At 42.1% G+C, this 20,907-nt stretch overlaps 1 long non-coding RNA gene across 2 annotated transcripts in view; it reads right to left on the reverse strand.

Moving 5' to 3' along the window:
- Nucleotides 1-15,793, reverse strand: part of LOC140482609 (uncharacterized) — an 82,943-nt gene extending 67,150 nt beyond the window's left edge. The window contains exons 1-3 of one of the 2 annotated variants that reach the window (XR_011961765.1): nucleotides 15,728-15,793; nucleotides 15,175-15,237; nucleotides 10,481-10,511 (exon numbers count right to left, since the gene is read on the reverse strand). This is a non-coding gene — a long non-coding RNA (uncharacterized lncRNA). The remainder of the gene's footprint in view (nucleotides 1-10,480; nucleotides 10,512-15,174; nucleotides 15,238-15,727) is intronic. The other variant, XR_011961766.1, reaches the window with a different exon arrangement.
- Between the last annotated feature and the right edge of the window lie 5,114 nt (nucleotides 15,794-20,907).

Consider the following 20,907-nt stretch of genomic DNA (forward strand, 5'->3'; position numbering starts at 1 on the left):
CAAGGAGCACCTTGCCCTACAACCTGTTTAAAGAGAGTGAAATATGTCATCTGTATCTCGGTAACTTCTAGTGGTTAAATACAATAAATCCCTTACACTCACCTTAAAATCAACATGTAATAACTTATTTATTTACCTCTAATAGGAACAAATTAACTAAATTATTAACAATCCGAGTAAATCCCTTCTAACAACTACCTATTCCCAAACAAAACACGGTTCTAATGGTATGCTATTCCAATAAATGCAAGTCCCACTCATGTACAAAAAAAATTCTTTCAAAATTACAGCCAGTTTGCATGCCTTCTTGAATATTTTGTGTCATCTTCTGTTGTTTCTTCATCTTTGGTACCATTATTATCTGGATAGTGTTTTCTCTAATACATAGAAATTATCAAATCCTTACAGTGTGGAAACAGGCCCTTCAGCCCAATAAGTCCATACCGACCCTCCGAAGAGCAACCCACCCAGATCCGTTTACATTTACCCTGACTAATGCACTTAACCTACACATCTTTGGATTGTGGGAGGAAACCGGAACACCCAGAGGAAACCCATGCAGATATGGGGAGAACGTCTGTGTGGAATTTGTACCGTCACTTAACACTGGACTCAAAGTGGGTCCCTGGTGCGGTGACACAGCAGTGCTAACATTGATGAGAGCCAATTTCTCGAGAGAGAGAGAGAGAGAGAGCACTTAGGGCTGTTAACTCTGGTAGGATAGCAGTTAACTCTGTTGATTTTTCTGCTATCCCCTTCTTTTTTATCCTTGATGACCTCTCGATATTTTTACAATCAGATTGTCCTATGTTGTCAAAACTATCAGATTTAAATTTAATATGCTTTTAGCATTTAAGGGTCTGGGTTAAATTGATTGGCTATGCATCTGCAGTCCTCATTTTCTCCTAAATTCAAAACCTGTTATCTTGATAAAAACTGATGCTTGCTTCATTAACTGTACTGCCCAGCGGTACAAATGTTTCAGTGTGGACTGTTTGTATACTGGCAAACTCAAGCTGCTGCCAGACATCAATTTTAACTCTAAACACAGAAAAGACACCATCTTTTAAAGGGATGACACAATACCTTGCCCAGTTTTACAAAAACCAACTTTGCAACACTGCCCTAAATCAGTTGTTGAGATCTTGCAGCTGGACATTAGCAGATCCAATTTGATGAATCTGCTCTGAAGAGCTTTTGTGGTGCAATGGTAGAGCTTTTGTGGTATTTATCTCTTGGAGGCTAAGGTTCAATTCCCAAATACTCTGGAATGTGTAATAACAGATATAATAACTCTGAATAGGTTGATTCAAAGTACACTTAAAAGCAAGTTAATCTGCTTTGCTTGTCCCTTGGGCAAGCCAGGAGGCCTAGGTTCAAGTCCTACCTACTCCAGTTGTGTCTCATAATACAGCTGAATTGGTTGATTAGAAATGTGAATCAGATCTGCTTGGCTGAGAATGTGGAGACCATCTTCCAATTCAGTTCTATAATATCCACTGTATTTTTATTTGCTGAAAGAAATGTATACATTTTTAGCTGGATTTTAAGAGTTTTCTATGAGTATCAAGAATAGTCAGGTTTGAGCTTTGTTTCAACAAAGTAGGTTCAGAAAAAGGCAAGTAGGTCAGACAACATCGAAGGAGGAAGAGATGGAGCAGGACCTGATGAAGGGGTAAGCCCGAAATATCAATTCTATTGCTCCTCAGAAGCTGCCTGACCTGCTGTGCCTTTTCCAGCACCATCTTTATCGACTCGGACTTCTCCAGCATCTGCAGTTCTCACTATCGCTTTGAGTCTTGTTTATATTGTACTTCAAAATCATGTCCTTGGTTTTTCACAAGTAGATGCTTCAGCTGTGGAGGTGTACTTGAGAGGTTTTTGACAAGTCATTTCCAATGGCGTGTGGTGAATATGAACAATAACATGATTGCTGAATAGATACATTTGGAACCTTTGCAAGAGCTTCCATTTCTACGTTCAAATAGTTCACCTGAACTGTCAGAAAGGTTATAGAGCCAACAGAATTGGTTTGCCATCCTGTAATATAAGCCATAGTTATTAATTTAACCTGGGGCAGTGCTTGTAGAGGAATAAGGCAGTGTTAGTTTCTGGGTCTGTAGATTGTGAAGGAGCAAAAATGGCCTTTGCAGTGATATGTACTTCTTGTCAGATGTGGGAGTTTAAAGAGAGTTTAAGGGTTACTGCGGATTATATCTGCCATAAATGCTGCTGGATGCGAATCTCATCAGATCGAGTGAATCGGTTGGAGAGACAGATAGAAGCAATGAGGAATTTGCAACAGCAACAGTATGTGATGGATGGCAGTTATAGGAAGGGGGGAAAAGTCTCAGATACAGTCACATAGATGGGTTAACTCCAGGAAGGGTGAGAAAGGTAGGCAACTAGTGCAAGAGTCTTTTGTGGATATACCCATTTCAAACAGGTAAGCTGTTTTGGAAAATGTAGGGGGTGATGGATTCTCAGGGGAACATAGCACGAACAGCCAAGTTTCTGGTATTGAGACTGACTCTAATGCAACAAGGGGTATGTCGACTTCCAAGAGATCAATTGTGTTCGGGGATTCTGTAGTCAGAGGTACAGATAGACGTTTCTGTGGCCAGCAGAGAAAAAGCAGAATGGTGTGTTGTTTCCCTGGTGCCAAGATCAAGGATGTCTCAGAGAGGGTGCAGAATGTTCTCTCGGGGGAGAGGGGCCAGCAGGAGGTCATTGTCCACATTGGAACCAACGACATTGGAAGGGAAAAGGTTGAGACTCTGAAGGGAGATTACAGAGAGTTAGGCAGAAATTTAAAAAGGAGGTCCTCAAGGATAGTAATATCTGCATTACGCCCAGTGCTACGAGCTAGTGAGGGCAGGAATAGGAGGATAGAACAGATGAATGCATGGCTGAGGAGCTGGTGTATGGAATAAAGATTCACATTTTTGGATCATTGGAAGCTGTTTTGGGGTAGAAGTGACCTGCATGAAAAGGACGGATTGCACCTAAATTGGAAGGGGACTAATACACTGGCAGGGAAATTTGCTTGAACTGCTTGGGAGGATTTAAACTAGTAAGGTGGGGGGGTGGGACCCAGGGAGATAGTGAGGAAAGAGATCGATCTGTGATGGGTACAGCCGAGAACAGAAGTGAGTCAAACAGTCAGGGCAGGCAGGGACAAGGTAGGACTAATAAATTAAACTGCATTTATTTCAATACAAGGGGCCTAACAGGGAAGGCAGATGAACTCAGGGCATGGTTAGGAACATGGGACTGGGATACTATAGCAAATACAGAAACATGGCTCAGGGATAGGCAGAACTGGCAGCTTAATATTCCAGGATACAAATGCTACAGGAAGGATAGAAAGGGAGGCAAGAGAGGAGGGGTGTGGCATTTTTGATAAGGGATAGCATTACAGCTGTGCTGAGGGAGGATATTCCCAGAAATACATCCAGAGAAGTTATTTGGGTGGAACTGAGAAATTAGAAAGGGATGATCACATTATTGAGACTGTATTATAGACCCCCCAGTAGTCAGAGGGAAATTGAGAAACAAACTTATAAGGAGGTCTCAGCTATCTGTAAGAATAATAGGGTGTTTATGGTAGGGGATTTTAACTTTCCAAACATAGACTGGGACTGCCATAGTGTTAAAGGTTTAGATGGAGAGGAATTTGTTAAGTGTGTACAAGACAATCTTCTGATTCAGTACATGGATGTACCTACTAGAGAAGGTGCAAAACTTGACCTACTCTTGGGAAATAAGGCAGGGCAGGTGACTGAGGTATCAGTGGGGGAGCACTTTGGGGCCAGTGACCATAATTTTATTCATTTTAAAAATCGTGATGGAAAAGGATAGACCAGATCTAAAAGTTGAAGTTCTAAATTGGAGAAAGGCCAATTTTGACGGTATTAGGCAAGAACTTTCGAAAGCTGATTGGAGGCAGATGTTCACAGGTAAAGGGACGGCTGGAAAATGGGAAGCCTTCAGAAATTAGATAACAAGAATCCAAAGAAAGTATATTCCTGTCAGGGTGAAAGGGAAGGCTGGTAGGTATAGGGAATGCTGGATGACTAAAGAAATTGAGGGTTTGTTAAGAAAAAGAAAGACGCATATGTCAGGTATAGTCAGGATAGATCGAGTGAATCCTTAGAAGAGTATAAAGAAAGTAGGAGTATACTGAAGAGGAAAATCAGGAGGACAAAACGGGGACATGAGATCGCGTTGGCAAATAGGATTAAGGAGAATCTAAAGGGTTTTTACAAATATATTAGAGGACAAAAGGGTAACTCGGGAGGGAGTAGGGCCCCTCAAAGATCAGCAAGGCGGCCTTTGTGTGGAGCCACAGAAAATGGGGGAGATACTAAATGAATATTTTGCACCAATATTTACTGTGGAAAAGGATATGGAAGATATAGACTGTAGGGAAATAGATGGTGGCATCTTACAAAATGTCCAGATTACAGAGGAGGAAGTGCTGGATGTCTTGAAACGGTTAAAAGTGGATAAATCCCCAGGACCTGATCAGGTGTACCCTTGAACTCTGTGGGAAGCTAGAGAAGTGATTGCTGGATCTCTTGCTGAGATATTTGTATCATCGATAGTCACAGGTGAGGTGCCAGAAGACTGGAGGTTGGCAAACGTGGTGCCACTGTTGAAGAAAGGTGGTAAAGACAAGCCAGGGAACTATAGACCGGTGAGCCTGACCTCGGTGGTGGGCAAGTTGTTGGAGGGAATCCTGAGGGACAGGATGTACATGTATTTGGAAAAGCAAGGACTGATTAGGGATAGTCAACATGGCTTTGTGCGTGGGAAATCATGTCTCACAAACTTGATTCAGTTTTTTAAAGAAGTAACAAAGAAGATTGATGAGGGCAGAGCAGTTGATGTGATCAATGTGGACTTCAGTAAGGCATTCGACAAGGTTCCCCATGGGAGACTGATTAGCAACGTTAGATCTCATGGAATACAGGGAGAACTAGCCATTTGGATACAGAACTGGCTCAAAGCTGGAAGACAGAGGGTGGTGGTGGAGGGTTGTTTTTCAGACTGAGGCCTGTGACCAGTGGAGTGCCACAAGGATTGGTGCTGGGCCCTTTACTTTTTGTCATTTACATAAATGATTTGGATGTGAGCATAAGAGGTACAGTTAGTAAGTTTGCAGATGACACCAAAATTGGAGCTGTGGTGGTCAGAGAAGAAGGTTACCTCAGATTACAACAGGATCTGGACCAGATGGACTATTGAGCTGAGAAGTGGCAGATGGAGTTTAATTCAGATAAATGCGAGGTGCTGCATTTTGGGAAAGCAAATCTTAGCAGGACTTATACACTTAATGGTAAGTTCCGAGGGAGTGTTGCTGAACAATGACACCTTGGTGTGCAGGTTCATAGTTCCTTGAAAGTGGAATCGCAGGTAGATAGAATAGTGAAGATGATGTTTGGTATGCTTTCCTTTATTGGTCAGAGTATTGAGTACAAGAATTGGGAGGTCATGTTGCGGCTGTATAGGACATTGTACAGCCACTGTTGGAATATTGTGTGCAATTCTGGTCTCCTTCCTATAGGAAAGATGTCGTGAAACTTGAAAGGGTTCAGAAAAGATTTACAAGGATGTTGCCAGGGTTGGAGGATCTGAGCTACAGGGAGAGGCTGAACAGGCTGGGGCTGTTTTCCCTGGAGCGTCGGAGGCTGAGGGATGACCTTATAGAGGTTTACAAAATTATGAGGGGCATGGAAAGGGTAAATGGGCAAAGTCTTTTCCCTGGGGTCGGGGAGTTCAGAATCAGAGGGCATAGGTTTAGGATGAGATGGGAAAGATATAAAAGAGACCTAAGGGGCAACTTTTTCACGCAGAAGGTGGTACGTGTATGGAACGAGCTGCCAGAGGATGTGGTGGAGACTGGTACAACAGCAACATTTGAGAGGCATTTGGATGGGTATATGAATAGGAAGAGTTTGGAGGGATATGGGCCAGGTGCTGGCAGGTGGGACTAGATGGTTGGGATATCTGGTCATAAGCACATCGACCTGGACCCAATATACCGACCACTGCAATGGACAGCTGGAACTGACAACCGGCAGCGGCAGATTCAAACCACTATAAATGCCGGAGGAAAGATCACAGAAGCGCTTCACAGGAGGCTCCCAAGCACTGAGGTGTCACCTAGACAGGGGACGAAACGTCTGCAACACAAATTCCCAGCTTGGCGAACAGAACCACAACACACAGCTTTTTGTTTTGTTTTGGGGAGGAGAATAGGTGGGAGACACTACCCGAGTAGTGTTTTGGGTACAGCAGCCGTTCAAATATGTGACCTTGTAACCTCTCTGACTGCATCCAGGAACTGAAGAAAAACCGAAACTAAAAGAAATTTAAATTGTATATTCACGTATCCAGACCTCGGGACCTCTCCGGCTGTGTCCAGGAATTCAGAATACTACCAAATTTTATGTCATGTGAACTTACTGACCAAACATCTTATATTCAAGTCTAGATCATTAAATGTATTCTACAAACAACAAGGGACCCAGCGCCAAACCCTGCAGTAGCCCACTGGATAAAGATTTCCAATCAGTGACCCTGTCTACTATATCAATGCACTCCCTTTATCTACACACTTCATCACTTCCTCCATACACTCAAACCTGTCAGACATGATCTCTCCTGGATAAAGCCTTTTTCTACTAACAGATACAGACCACACTGAACTTGCTTATAAACACCCTGCTCTGTACACTTGTGTGTCTTTTCTCTCATCTTGTTTACAGTCTGAGACAACTCCCAGAAGATTACAGTTCAGTTTGTTGCACTTTTCCACCTTTTTAAAATCCTTCCCTTTGAAGCTTTCTTGACACCTTGTCAGGTGTGAGATTTGAAGGTCTATTTTCAAAAGTTAAGTGAAGACAGCAGAAAACCAATATGGGGGGTTGCTGATTGCCTCCAAAGGAACTGTCATGGGCAATCACAATTCCCACCTTGAAAAATTAACCATGAATATTTCGCCTCAAAACTTTAGAAATTTGACATTTTAAAATTTCCCTCAATTTCCTTCTGGAAGGAATGCCGTACATTTAATTATTCACTGTTTTAATTAGATAATTTCCAATCATTTCCAATCTATCCCAGTTGTTACATTAATGAGTGCACCTACTATTAATCATCAAATTAATGGGGAATGAGTGCTCTTGACACAAATTGCTGGCTGACCTGCACAAATAAGCATGATTAATAATGGCATGGGTTTTGAAGATGTATTACAACAGACTCAAAACATGGTTCTGTTTTTCTCTCCACAGATGCTGCCAGATCCGATGAGGTTTTCTAGCATTATATTTATAATGATGTATAATGTAAGCCACTTACACATCATTATTGTTGCAGGTCCCATATCATTGTCAAAAGTAGTTCCATTGTATATGGGCATCAACATATATACTTCCCCACTTTTTACAGAACAGATTAACTAATGAGAAAGGCTTACTTCTGAATTTAAGCAGTTGTTTCTAAAACCAAATTATTTGCTTTCAGTTGTTGTTAGGTTTCCTGTCCAATTGTTGTTTGTACCAAATGTAACAGACACTATCAATGCTGAATTAGTGAGATAATTTATAGAGCTTACTTCCTCCGCTTTTTCTTCAGCCAAAGCTCCTTTGTATTGTATATGGTAATTTACTGCTGCCTAAGTCATCACTCCTGTTAATACTTTTTTGGGACACAAGACAATCCTCCTTTAAAGCACTTGGCTGACATTTTCTTACCACTAAAAACCTTCAGTTGACTAATAGCATTCAATTCCTGCCACTTCATAAATGGGAGAAAGATATCATCTAAAGGCACCAAAAGGCCATAAAGTAAGTCATTTATGATCCAGAAGGAGTCCATTTCTGCACATCAGATCAATGCTTGTTCCCAGTGGAGCAATTGAGTCAGCTTTGCAAATTTATGCCCTTCAAATGCTCATTCAATTTTGTTTGAAACCATTGATCATTTATCAGAACATAGGAACAGGAGTAGGCCATTCAGCTGTTCTGCCATTCAATGAGGCGACATCTGATCTGTGGCCTAACTCCATTTACTTGTCTTTGGAATTTATTCCTTAGCTATCTCAAATTTAAAATTAACAACTGATCTGGCATCAACTGTCATTTATGTGTGTTGCAGTGTATCCCTTTGTGTGTCTCAGTGCTTCCTAATATTTTTCTGAATGGTATAGCCTTAATTTTTAGACTGTGCCCCCTAGTTCTACAATCCCCAACCAGTGGAAATAGTTTATCCTTATTTATCCTGTTGCTTCTTTTTAATAACTTGGAAACATTGATCAGATCATTCCCTAACCCCCTAAATTCTGGAGAAAAAAAGTTATATAACTCTTGTCAGAATTTAACCTTGAAGTCCAGGTATTGTTTTTGTAAACCTCCATTGTACTCCCTCCAACGCTGATTTATCCTTCTCAATGTGTGGTACTCAGGTCTGCTCACAGCACTCCAAGTGGAGTTTAAACAGAATATTGTATAACTGCAGCACAATTTCTGTCCTTTAAGTTTCTCCAGTCCTTTAAATTTAAATGCATTAGTTTTATTTTCTGCACCTCTTCTTTGCATTTTAAAGATCTACAACTTGAACTCTCAAGTGTCTTTGAACACTCACCTGTATTTAATTTAATACCAACTAAAAAGTGCCCTGATCTATCCTTCCTCTGTCCAAGAATGGATAACCTTACACTTGCTTACATTGACATCCATCTGTCTGAACTTTGGACATTCTTCTAGTCTATCAGTCTACTTTTGTCATGCTCTGTTATCATCTACATATTTTAGAATGTCGACTTGTGTCATCAGCAAATTGGGATTTTTTTCTGATATACGACTTTCTCTGCCTTTATCCAAATGACTTAAATATAATGTGAATAATCAAGGCCCAAATATAGATCCTTGTGGGATATTACTGGCCACATTCTGCCAATTGTGTTCCTGTAGCTAATCACTTGCATGTAAGGAAAGCAATGGGCCTAGCACTGACTCTGAGGAACACCATTGTCCATCATCCTCTAATCTGAAAAATATCTATTTATTTTTCAGTGAAAAAACTCACTGTTTTCTGCCTTTAAACCAATTTTTACCCAATTTGACACCGACCCACCTAGACCATAAGGGGCAAAGCAAAAGCTAAAGCATTTGCAATCATCTTCAGCCACAAGTACTGAATCTATCTCGGCCTTCTCCTGAGGTCCCCATCATCACAAATACCAGTCTTTAGCTCATACAAGTCACTTCAGAAGATATCAAGCAATAGCTAAACACAATGAATATGGCAAAGTATGTAGGCTCTGATAATATCCTGTTGTTGTGCTGAAAACTTGTGCTCTAGAACTAACCACATCCTTATAATGCTGTTCTATGACAGACGCAACACTGGTAGCTATGTGACAAGTGCAAGACTGTTGAGGTGTGTCCTGGACACAAGAGGTCATACTAATTCAATATGGCTAGACCAGCTTATCATCTTAATCTGAACAAACAACAAAGTGATTGAATTAAATGGCACTTTCTCACCAACACTCCACTGGCTAATCCTCAACTTGGGTTTCATTCAGTTGTAGATCTCATTGCAGTCTTGGTCAAAACTTGGACAAAAGACAGCTCAAAACCATGGGTGACATGAGAGTGACTTCCATCAAAATCAAGGCAGCATCAGACAGACTTATATCAAGGAGCCAGAGTAAAATTTATGTCAATATAAATTGAGGGAAAACTCACAACTGGCCAGATGTTTAATGAGCATAAAGAGGAAAGAAGTAGCTTCTGGAGGCTAGTCATCTCACTCCCAGGAGTTCCTAAGTATTTTCGAATTAACCTGTTCAGAGATATTATTACATACCTCTGGAGCAGGCAAATCTCCAAGCCCCCTGGCTGAGAGGTAGGCTCACTTTTCTACAAGAGCCTTTAATGCAGGAGTTGTTACTGTCCTAGACCCAACCACCTTCAGCTGCTTCATTAGTAGCCTACGTTCCATCATTAGGCTGAAGTGGGCATGCTAGCAGCTGTTTGCATAGAGCTCAGCACCATTTACATCTTTTCATATACTACATTGTCCTGCATGCAACAAATCTGAATAACAAAGAGCTTGGACGAATAAATGGAAAATAACTTTTGTGCCATATGTGCCAAGAATGATTATCTCCAACAAGAAAGAATCTAATCACTTTCCCATGGGTGTTCAATGATATTCACAACTACATAAACTGTTGTAACAAGGATAAGTCAGAGGTTGACATGCAGTGAGGATTGGGAAGTGAAACTAATTGGACAACTCCTTAAAAGAATCAGCGCATGTATGATTGGCCAGTTGGACTCTTTCTATTTTGTAAATGTTAACATTCCCATAGGATTCCACTTTTTGAGTGGGAGCAGCAGCGGAGGTAAGGCGAACCAGGAAGACTACAGCTAAGGTAAGGGAGATTTTTAAAATTACTTACCGGTAGTGGCCAGTGTTGTTTTTCCTCCACACTAGGAGCGGATGCAGAGGCGGAAGTGACGCGGAACCAGAGGGGTTGCCGGGAAGGAAAGTATTGAATATAAGTTTATTGCTTGATTTTATAGCAATTGAATGAAGCTTTCTTGTTTAGTATTGTGTGGGCGTTCAGATAAGTGGGGTATGGATTCTAGGGCAGTTGCTTGCTCCTCCTGCAGCATGTGGCAGGTGAGAGACATGACACACGTCTCCGCTGGCTACACCTGCGGGAAGTGCACCCAACTCCAGCTCCTTGAAAACCGTGTTAGGGATTTGGAGCTGGAGCTGGAGCTGGAGCTGGATGAACTATGGATCATTCGGGAGGCTGAGGGGGTAATTGAGAGGAGTTACCGGGAGTTGGTCACTCCTGAGGCTCAGGATAAGGAGAGATGGGTTACAGTCAGGGGGAGGAAAGGGGACAGACAGACAGTGCAGAGATCCTCTGTGGACATTCCCCTCAGCAATAAGTATATCATTTTGGATACTGCTGGGGGGGATGACTTACCAGAGGAAAGCCATAGCAGTCAGTTCTCTGGCACTGAGCCTGACACTGTGGCCCAGAGGGAAGGGGGCAGAATAGAAAAGCACTAGTGGTAGGAGGCTCGATTGTTAGGAGAATTGACAGCAGATTTTGTGTCAGGATCGGGATTCCCGAAAGGTATGTTGCCTCCCTGGTGCCAGGGTCCGGGATGTCTCAGATTGGGTGTATAAGATTCTGAAAGGGGAGGGCAAACAGCCAGAAATCATGTTACATATTGGCACCAATGATATAGCAAGGAAAAGGATTGAGGATATAAAAAGTGATTTCAGGGAGTCAGGATGGAAGTTGCAGAGCAGGACGAACAGAGTAGTGTTCTCGGGTTTACTACCGGTGCCACGAGATAGCGAGGCGAGGAACAGGGAGTGGGCGCAGCTTAACACGTGGCTGCACAGCTGGTGTAGGAGGGAGGGCTTCAGATATGTAGATAATTGGGATGCCTTCTGGGGAAGGTGGGACCTGTACATGAAGGACGGGTTGCACCTGAACTGGAAGGGGACCAATGTCCTGGGTGGAAGGTTTGCTCGAGTGGTTCAGGAGGGTTTAAATTAGTATGGCGGGGGGTGGGAACCTGAGCTACATACCGGTGGTGAGAGTTGATGGAGATGAGGCAATAGTAAGAGATAGCACAGCAAGTGGGAAGGAATTTCCTGGGAAAGAACCAAGGGATCGGTTAAAGTGTATTTGCTTTAATGCAAGGAGTATCAGGAATAAAAGTGTTGTGCTTAGAGCATGGATCAGTACCTGGTGCTATGATGTTGTGGCCATAACAGAGATGTGGGTTTCTCAGGGGCAGGAATGGTTGCTGGATGTTCCAGGGTTTAGAACATTTAAAAAGAATGTAGGCAGCATGGTGGCACAGTGGTTAGGTGGGCAGCACAATGGCACAGTGGTTAGCACTGATGCCTCACGGTGCCAGAGACCCAGGTTCAATTCCCGACTCAGGTGACTGTGTGGAATTTGCACTTTCTCCCCGTGTCTGCGTGGGTTTCCTCCCACAGTCCAAAGATGTGCAGGTTCGGTGAATTGGCCATGCTAAATTGCCCGTAGTGTTAGGTAAAAGGGTAAATGTAGAGGAATGGGTCTGGGTGGGTTGCGCTTCGGCGGGTTGGTGTGGACCTTGTTGGGCCAAAGGGCCTGTTTCCACACTAAGTAATCTAATCTAAATCTAATTTGGGCTACTGCTTGTTGTTATTAATAGCATTAGGTTGAAAAAAAAGGGCGGCATGGTGGCACAGTGGTTAGCACTCCTGTCTCACAGCGCCAGAGACCTGGGTTCAATTCCCGCCTCAGGCGACTGACTGTGTGGAGTTTGTACATTCTCCCTGTGTCTGTGTGGGTTTACTCCGGGTGCTCCGGTTTCCTCCCACAGTCCAAAAATGTGCAGGTTAGGTGAATTGGCCATGCTAAATTGTCCGTAGTGTTAGGTGAAGGGGTAAATGTAGAGGAATGGGTCTGGGTGGGTTGCACTTTGGCGGGTCGGTGTGGACTTGTTGGGCCGAAGGGCCTGTTTCCACATAAAAGTAATCTAATCTAATCTAATAGGGAGGGGGGACAAAGAGGAGGGGGTGTAGCACTGCTAATCAGAGAGGGTATCACAGCTACAGAAGTTACCATTGTCAAGGAGGGTCTGCCTACTGAGTCAGTATGGGTGGAAATTAGGAACAGTAAGGGAGCAGTCACAGTAAGGGTTTACTACAGGTCCCCAATAGCAGCAGGGAGATTGAAGAAAGCATACGTCGGCAGATTTTGGAAAAGTGTGAATGTAGTAGGGTTGTTGTAATGGGTGACTTTAACTTTCCTAATATTGATTGGAACCTCCTTCGAGCAGATGGTTTGGATGGAGCAGTTTTTATAAGGTGTGTTCAGGAGGGTTTCCTAACTCAGTACATTGACAGGCCGATGAGGGGAGAGGCCATTTTGGATTTGGTGCTCGGCAATGAGCCAGGGCAGGTGTCAGACCTTGCAGTGGGAGAGCATTTTGGTGATAGTGACCACAACTGCATCACATTCTACATAGCTATGGAGAAGGAGAGAAGCAGGCACAATGGGGGGATATTTAATTGGGGAAAAGGAAACTATGATGTTATCAGATGGAAGTTGGGAAGCATGGACTGGCAGCAATTGCTCCATGGAAAGGGCACTATAGACATGTGGAGACTGTTTAAGGAACAGTTGTTGCGAGTGATGCATAAATGTGTTCCTCTGAGACAGGCAAGAAGGGGTAAGATAAAGGAACCTTGGATGACGAGAGTGGAGGAGCTTCTCGTCAAAAGAAGGCAGCTTACGTAAGGTGGAGGAAGCAAGGGTCTTGCTCAGCTCTAGAGGATTACAGGAAGAAGATCAAAAATGGTCTGAGGAGAGCCAGGAAGGGGCACGACAAAGGCTTGGCAGGAAGGATTAGGGACAATCCAAAGGCATTTTACACGGATGTGAGGATTAAGAGAATGACCAAAGAAAGGGTAGGGCCGACCAGGGATAGCATAGGGAACTTGTGTATAGAGTCTGAGGTAGTAGGGGAAACCCTAAATGAGTTTTTTGCTTCTGTCTTTACTAAAGAAAAGGACCTTGTCGTAAATGAAACCATTAAGGAGCAGGTAAGCATGCTGGAACAGATAGAGATTGAGGAAGCTGATGTGCTAAACATTTTGACAAACATTAAGATTGACAAGTCCCCAGACCCAGACCAGATTTGTCCTCGGCTGCTTTGGGAAGGGAGAAATGTGATTGCTTCGCCGCTTGCGAAGATCTTTGCATCCTTGCTCTCCACCAGAGTCGTGCCAGAGGACTGGAGGGAGGCAACTGTAATTCCTCTCTTCAAGAAAGGAAATAGGGAAATCCCCAGCAATTACAGACCAGTCAGTCTCACGCCTGTCATCTGCAAGGTGTTAGAAAGGATTCTGAGGGATAAGATTTATGACCATCTGGAAGAGCATGGCTTGATTAAATACAGTCAGCACAGCTTTGTGAGGGACAGGTCATGCCTCACAAACCTTATTAAGTTCTTTGAGGATGTTACTAGACAAGTTGATGAGGGTTGAGCGGTGGGTGTGGTGTATATGAACTTCAGCAAGGCATTTGATAAGGTTCCCCATGGTAGGCTTGTTCAGAAGGTCAGGAGGAATGGGATACAGGGAAATTTAGCTGTCTGGATACAGAATTTGCTGGTCGACAGAAGACAGCGAGTGGTAGTGGAAGGAAAGTATTCTGCCTGGAAGTCAGTGGTGAGTGGTGTTCCACAGGGCTCTGTTCTTGGGTCTCTACTCTTTGTAATTTTTATTAATGACTTGGATGAAGGGATTGAAGGATGGGTTAGCAAATTTGCAGATGACACAAAGGTTGGAGGTGTCATTGATAGTATGGAGGACTGTTGTAGGCTGCAGCGTGACATTGACAGGATGCAGAGATGGGCTGAGAGGTGGCAGATGGAGTTCACCCTATATAAATGCGAAGTGATGCATTTTGGAAGGTTGAACTTGAAAGATTAAAGACAGGATTCTTGGCAGTATGGAGGAACAGAGGGATCTTGGTATGTAGGTACATAGATCCCTTAAAATCGCCACCCAAGTGGACAGGGCTGTAAAGAAAGCATTCATTAACAGGGGGATTGAGTTTAAGAGCCGTGAGATCTTGTTGTAGCTCTATAAAACTTTGGTTAGACCGCACTTGGAATACTGTGTCCAGTTCTGGTCGCACTATTATAGGAAAGATGTGGATGCTTTGGAGAGGGTTCAGAGGGTTACCAGGATGCTGCCTGGAATGGAGGGCTTATCTTACGAAGAGAGGATGACTGAGCTCGAACTTTTCTCATTGGAAAAAAGAAGAAAGAGAGGGGACCTAATTGAGGTGTACAAGATGATGAGAGGCATAGACAGAGTTGATAGCCAGAGACTATTTCCCAGGGCAGAAATTTTTAACACAAGGGGTCATAGTTTTAAGCAGTTTGGCGGAAAATATAGAGGGGACGTCAGAGGTGGGTTCTTTACGCAGAGAGTTGTGAGAGCATGGAATGCATTGCCAGCAGCAGTTGTGGAAGCGAGGTCATTGGGGATATTTAACAGACTGCTGGACATGCATATGGTCACAGAAATTTGAGGGTTCGTACATTAGGTTAACCTTACATGCGGATCAATGGTCAGCACAACATCGTGGGTTGAAGGGCCTGTTCTGTACTGTTCTATGTTCTGTGAAAGGAATCAATGGGCAGGTGTTTACTTTATGAAACATTTACCATAACAATTAAGCCCAAAATTAGCATAAAATTGAACATACATTTAATTTTAAACATTAAATTCAATAAAGCTAGGTTTCAGCTTCACTCACAGCCCAATGTGACACTAAGTTCAGTGTCACAGTTTTTCAGACTCTGACTCTGATATACAGAATCTCTTACTTCTTCCATTCACTAGCTTTGGCCGTCAATTCCCTTTCATCAGCACAGTTAGCATTGACAAGGTTCATTTCTACAAACCCACTGTCCTTCAGATCACAATAGTCCTGTTGCCATAGCTTTCCACAGTTCCTCTTCAACCAATCAATCAACAACACCTCAGTTCACCTTTGGTACAATCAATGATTCAGTTATTCATGCAGCTTTAGGTTTCAATCGCTTTTAGCTAGTTTTCACATTGAGGCAACAAGAACTACAGGAGTTTCTTCAAATAGGAAACTGACCTTATCTTGAAGGGCTCTGCTTGCTTTTCCTAAACATATTAAGAGTTCTGTGGTTGTGCTCTGCTGTAGCACAAACTGAAATTCAAGCTGTTTCCAATTAACTTCTACTGACCTTTTTTGGGTTTCCTAGTTTTCATCTCCATAGCAATGTCAATTAAGTCATAGGTCACTTCTCAAATATGACCTTGCAGCTAGGAAATCCAATTATGAGTTACTTTCCCAGAACAGCTTAGTTTCACTTTGGATTAAAGGGATATCTTAGAAATACAGCTTTTTTCCCAAAGTGTAGATTTCACTACATATAAAGTTATGGTTATAATGCAAATCAATATATTCAGAGACAAAAAGAGGAATTGCTGGACAAGCTCAGCTAGTTTGGCAGCTTCTGTAGAGAGAAATCAGAGTTAATGTTTAAGGCCGAGTGACCGTTCCTCATTTCTCTCTACAGATGTTGCCAGATTTGCTGAGCTTCTCCAGCAATACCTTTTTTGTTTCTGATTTAGAGCATTTTTTGTTTTTTTATTCATTATTTTCATAATACTGCCTTAGCAAATGTTAATTAAATGCAACTCATTTGGAAATTCACTGATTAATACTAATTAAATACCCCAAGTAATTCCTGCAGCTCAAAGCAGGAAGAATTGAAAAAGGTTCTGGATGTAGGTTTGCTTGCTGAGCTGAAAGTTCATTTTCAGACGTTTCATCACCCTACTAGGTAACGTCTTCAGTGAGCCTCTGGACAAAGCACTGCTGATGATTCCTACTTTCTACTTGTATGTTTGGGTTTCTTTGGGTTGGTGATGTCATTTTCTATGGTGATGTCATTTCCTGTTTTTTTTCTCAGGGGATGATAAATCGCAACAGAGTCATGGTGTTTGTTGATAGAGTTCTGGAATGGAATGCCATGCTTCTAGGAATTCTCATGTGTGTCTTTGTTAGGCTTGTCCTAGGATGGATGCGTTGTCCCAGTTGAAGTGGTGTCCTTCCTCATCTGTATGTAAGGATACTAGTGAGAGAGGGTCATGTCGTCTTGTGGCTAGTTGATGTTCATGTATCCTGGTGGCTAGTTTTCTGCCTGTTTGTCCAATGTAGTGCTTCTTACGGTCCTTGCATGATATTTTGTTAATGACATTAGTTTTGCTTGTTGTCTGTATAGGGACTTTCGAGTTGATTAGCTGCTGTTTTAGTATTCTGGTGGGTTTGTGGGCTACCATGATGCCAAGAGGTCTGAGCAGTCTGGCAGTCATTTCCAAGATGTCTTTGATGTAGGGGAGAGTGGCTAGGGTTTCTGGAAAAGTTGTGTCTGCTTGTTTGGGTTTGTTGCTGAGAAATCTGCAGACTGTGTCCACTGGGTACCCGTTCTTTTTGAATACACTGTATAGGTGATTTTTCTCTGCTCTGTCGTAGTTCCTCTGTGCTGCAGCGTGTGTTTGCTCATTGAAATAATGTTCTGATGCAGCTTAGTTTGTGGATGTTGACAGAGACATGGACAGGAATTCTGAGAAGCATGGCATTCCAACCAGAACTCACAAACACGTTGACTTGGATCCCATTTACCACCCCTGAGAAAATTAACAGGAAATAACATCATCATAAGAAATGACATCACCAACCCAAAGAAAGCCAAACACATAAATAGAAAGCAGGAAGCAATGCTTCATCCTGAGGCTCATCGAAGATGTTACCTAGTATGGTGATAAAACGCCTGAAAATGAACCTTCCAGCTCAGCGAGCAAACCTACATCCAGAACCTCAACCTGAGCTACAAATCTTCTCAAAACTCACTAGTTGAAAAGAGGATGAGAGGATGTTTACTGGGTGAGCAATCCAATTTGGTAGATTGTGTGTCAAATCAATTTCAGAAACTTAATGAGTATGACAATCCATCCATTCAATTGCTTACTTGTGTCCATGACTAAAATTACTGTTTGTCTTTATGCTCAAGCCTGCCTATTTTTAATGTGCTGCTGACCTTACCTGCTGCAGGTTGATCTAGGAGGTAAGATCCAGCCCTGTGAGTGAGTTTAATCCCTACTGATAGAGCAAACAAAAAGGGAAAAACTTTTAACCTTTAACTAAATAATTCAATCAAATGGATTTAAATAGAATCATTGTCTCAAAACATAGTTTCCCTGTAAAAGAGATCAGAAGAGTGATTGAGTTTATGATCATTAAATGGAAAGATGGAGCTTTCTAGGTGACAGAATTTGAGATTACACAGTCACTCAGCACAAAATACCCACCTCTTGGTTGAATTGATGTCAGGATCTTTATGCATCACTGGTGTAGTGCACTGGAAATCAAGTTCCATTATCTCCAAAATATATAGAATTCCCCAATTCTTTTACATTCTTTTACAAAGTCTTTTACATTCATATTCACAGAAAGTATGGGCCAAATTTTTAAAAATTACCATTCATTACAAATAAATAGATTCTAACTACAGATAAATAATTATGAACTATCGACTTATAACTCTACTAGGGCTGTGTAAACTTAAACACTTCCTTTCTGGGCTTTGAATTACAACTCAGATTCTCCCAACAAAGGCCTACATTAGCATCTGGCATCTCCTGTTTCAAAGGGATCATTTTAAACTTACATTCATGTTCACCCTCTCTTCCCTTTCCCATTTTCACCTTCAATTCCATTTGTTTCAATCCAATTTCTTGTCTTCTTAATTGCATCTCCCTTTCCTTATATTTCTGTATTCTTCCTTTGTCTTTTACTGGCATGTCCAGTTTCTTCATTTTTTCCTGATGCTTAAGCTGCTTTTAATTATAATTGAATATTACCTGGCTCTAATGTTTCTCTCTCTGAAGTACCTTGTCTCTCTCTTGTATTTCTTCTAAACTCAAGTGCCATGCTCTTACCTATTGCCTTCATATATCTCCCAGGTAATCCTACCTTCAGTTTAATGGCCAAGTCAATTAGTCTGGTCTTTGAATATTCAGACTGCCAGAGACAACTCTGCCACCTGTAGCAAATCTTTTGTCATTTCCAGTGCCATGTCTTAAATACTGTAAAGAACTTGGCATTTTTATTCATCTGTGTTATTTACTAATATCACACCCAAATCCTCATTGTCTTAGTATCAAAACAATCCTGGACAAGATCCCCCAAAACTTTGTTATGCTTCACTGTACAGTACACCAAAAATCAAGCTTCCACTATTCCCAAATGCAATCAGAAAATCTAAACATTTTTAAAATACACACAATTTCCCAATTTACCGGTTCTAGGTCACTGGACGCAAAAGGCTAACTCGGTTTCCTCACGAAAGATGCTAAAAGAACTGCTGAGTTTCACCAGAAAGTTCTGTTTTTGTCCCCAGTTTACCTGTTTTTAGACTCAGGTTGATAGTATAGACCAAGTTTCTGGTGTACTTAACAAGAATTACAATTTGTTACGAGTAAATAGATTCCAACTACAAACTAACAATGATTAACCATTGACATATAACTTGTTAAAATTCTGACCCCTTCAAAAACTCCTCTGATGCAAATATACAGTTGGCCAAAGATAAGAAAAAAAAGGGTGTGATTGGCGGAGGGAAAGACTGGGGAGACAGGTCGATGGTTTCTGTTCACAGGATTCACTCAGGTGGTTCTTTTGGCTTGCCAAGATGTGCTGCTCCTTGGCTTTCCTTCTCCAGATGCTTTTATTGCAGGAGGCATAGAGCAGCTAAGTGTGCACAAATCAAGTCTCTGACTTACTCATTGAAACATGACAGCTTACAGCAAACCTGGTTTTCTTCAGGCTTGAGGTTTTTTTTTACTGCAGAGAAAAGGGACGGTTCCTTCTTTCTTGGAGATTTAATTGCTTCACCATCAAACATTCCCACGTTCCAAGCTGTTCTGTCACCTGGGAGCCAAAAACATAGTTGTTGGCAAACAGAAAACCTTTGTCATTGATACCTGGTCACCATATCTCAGATCAATCAGTTATTTGTTGGCAGCTGAAGCTTCAATTGTCAACTCGCCTTGACTCCAGCTCATCCATTCCCCATACTGCTCGAATAAACAGCTGTACAGAGCACATACAATGAGGGTCATGTAATATGCTTTTAAGAACTTCATCAATCCTTCAACATTTCATAATCAAGAATAAGGAAAGATAAAATGATAAGGTCTTTGCAGGACTGATTGAAATATGATAACCTGCTGTGATCAATAGATTTTAATTATTACCCTTTGTCAGTTCTAATTCAGGTACTGGATCTCTCACAGGCCATTGCAGCTTGATAATGGAGCTGGTGAAATAGGGGCCTTCAGTGAGTTGACGCCTGAGGAAGCACCATCAGCAGATTCTTGTCCATTCTCCATTAGCTCAGTTTCACAAGTCAGTGTGGGTATTGTTTTTGGTTATGCTGCCAGATAATGAGCCACAGATCACAACTGAGCAGCAGTACATGTTAGATAATAGCTGAGAGTTGTTGCTCTTGGAGGGCATAGGGCACAAATTCTGCTCGATAGCCTCAGCTGTTGAACCTTGAGATTCATCTATGAGTCAGACAATTCTATAACTGCAGCAGAAAATGTGAAATTTTGTCATTATTTCCAGCAGTTCTGTGCATCACTGGTGAGAACATTTCAAGCATGAATATCATGCTATCTCAGATATTTTGATGGATAACCACCTCCATGGTGAGAGTGGTCACTTTCATGGAGTACAGGATGAAAAGTGCAATTCTTGCTGGTCCTCACTAATGGTTTTGTATGCTCAATCTGTCAGTTTCAATAATATGGAGGACAGTATTGTCTTGGTCACTTAGGACCTCACTTAATCTCAGCAATATGCTTTCCAGTTCTGGTCAAGCAGGGACGTATCCATGGACCATGTAGGAAACAATGCACTCTGATCAAGAGGCTCCAATTTCTGGACAGTTGACTACCTACTCCTAGACTCCGTCACAACTCAACCAGTTGTCCTGTCGCAAAGGTAGAGTCTGCTACTGCCCACATGCATGCATAGCAATCTTTGGTGGGGTTACAAATCAGACAATTCCAGCTGTAGACAAGCTCAACCATGAGAGCAAAGAATGTGTAGCCTGCCTCCAACTCTGCTGAGGCCAGTACCATACTGACGTCATTGGAAATGAATGCTAATTTAGATGAGGAATCATTTGCGGGTTTATATGTGGCACTATCAATTGATTGGAAATACTAAAGCTGTAGCAT

This window comes from Chiloscyllium punctatum, chromosome 11, assembly GCF_047496795.1.
Source record: "Chiloscyllium punctatum isolate Juve2018m chromosome 11, sChiPun1.3, whole genome shotgun sequence".
NCBI classification, from domain to species: Eukaryota; Metazoa; Chordata; class Chondrichthyes; order Orectolobiformes; family Hemiscylliidae; genus Chiloscyllium; species Chiloscyllium punctatum.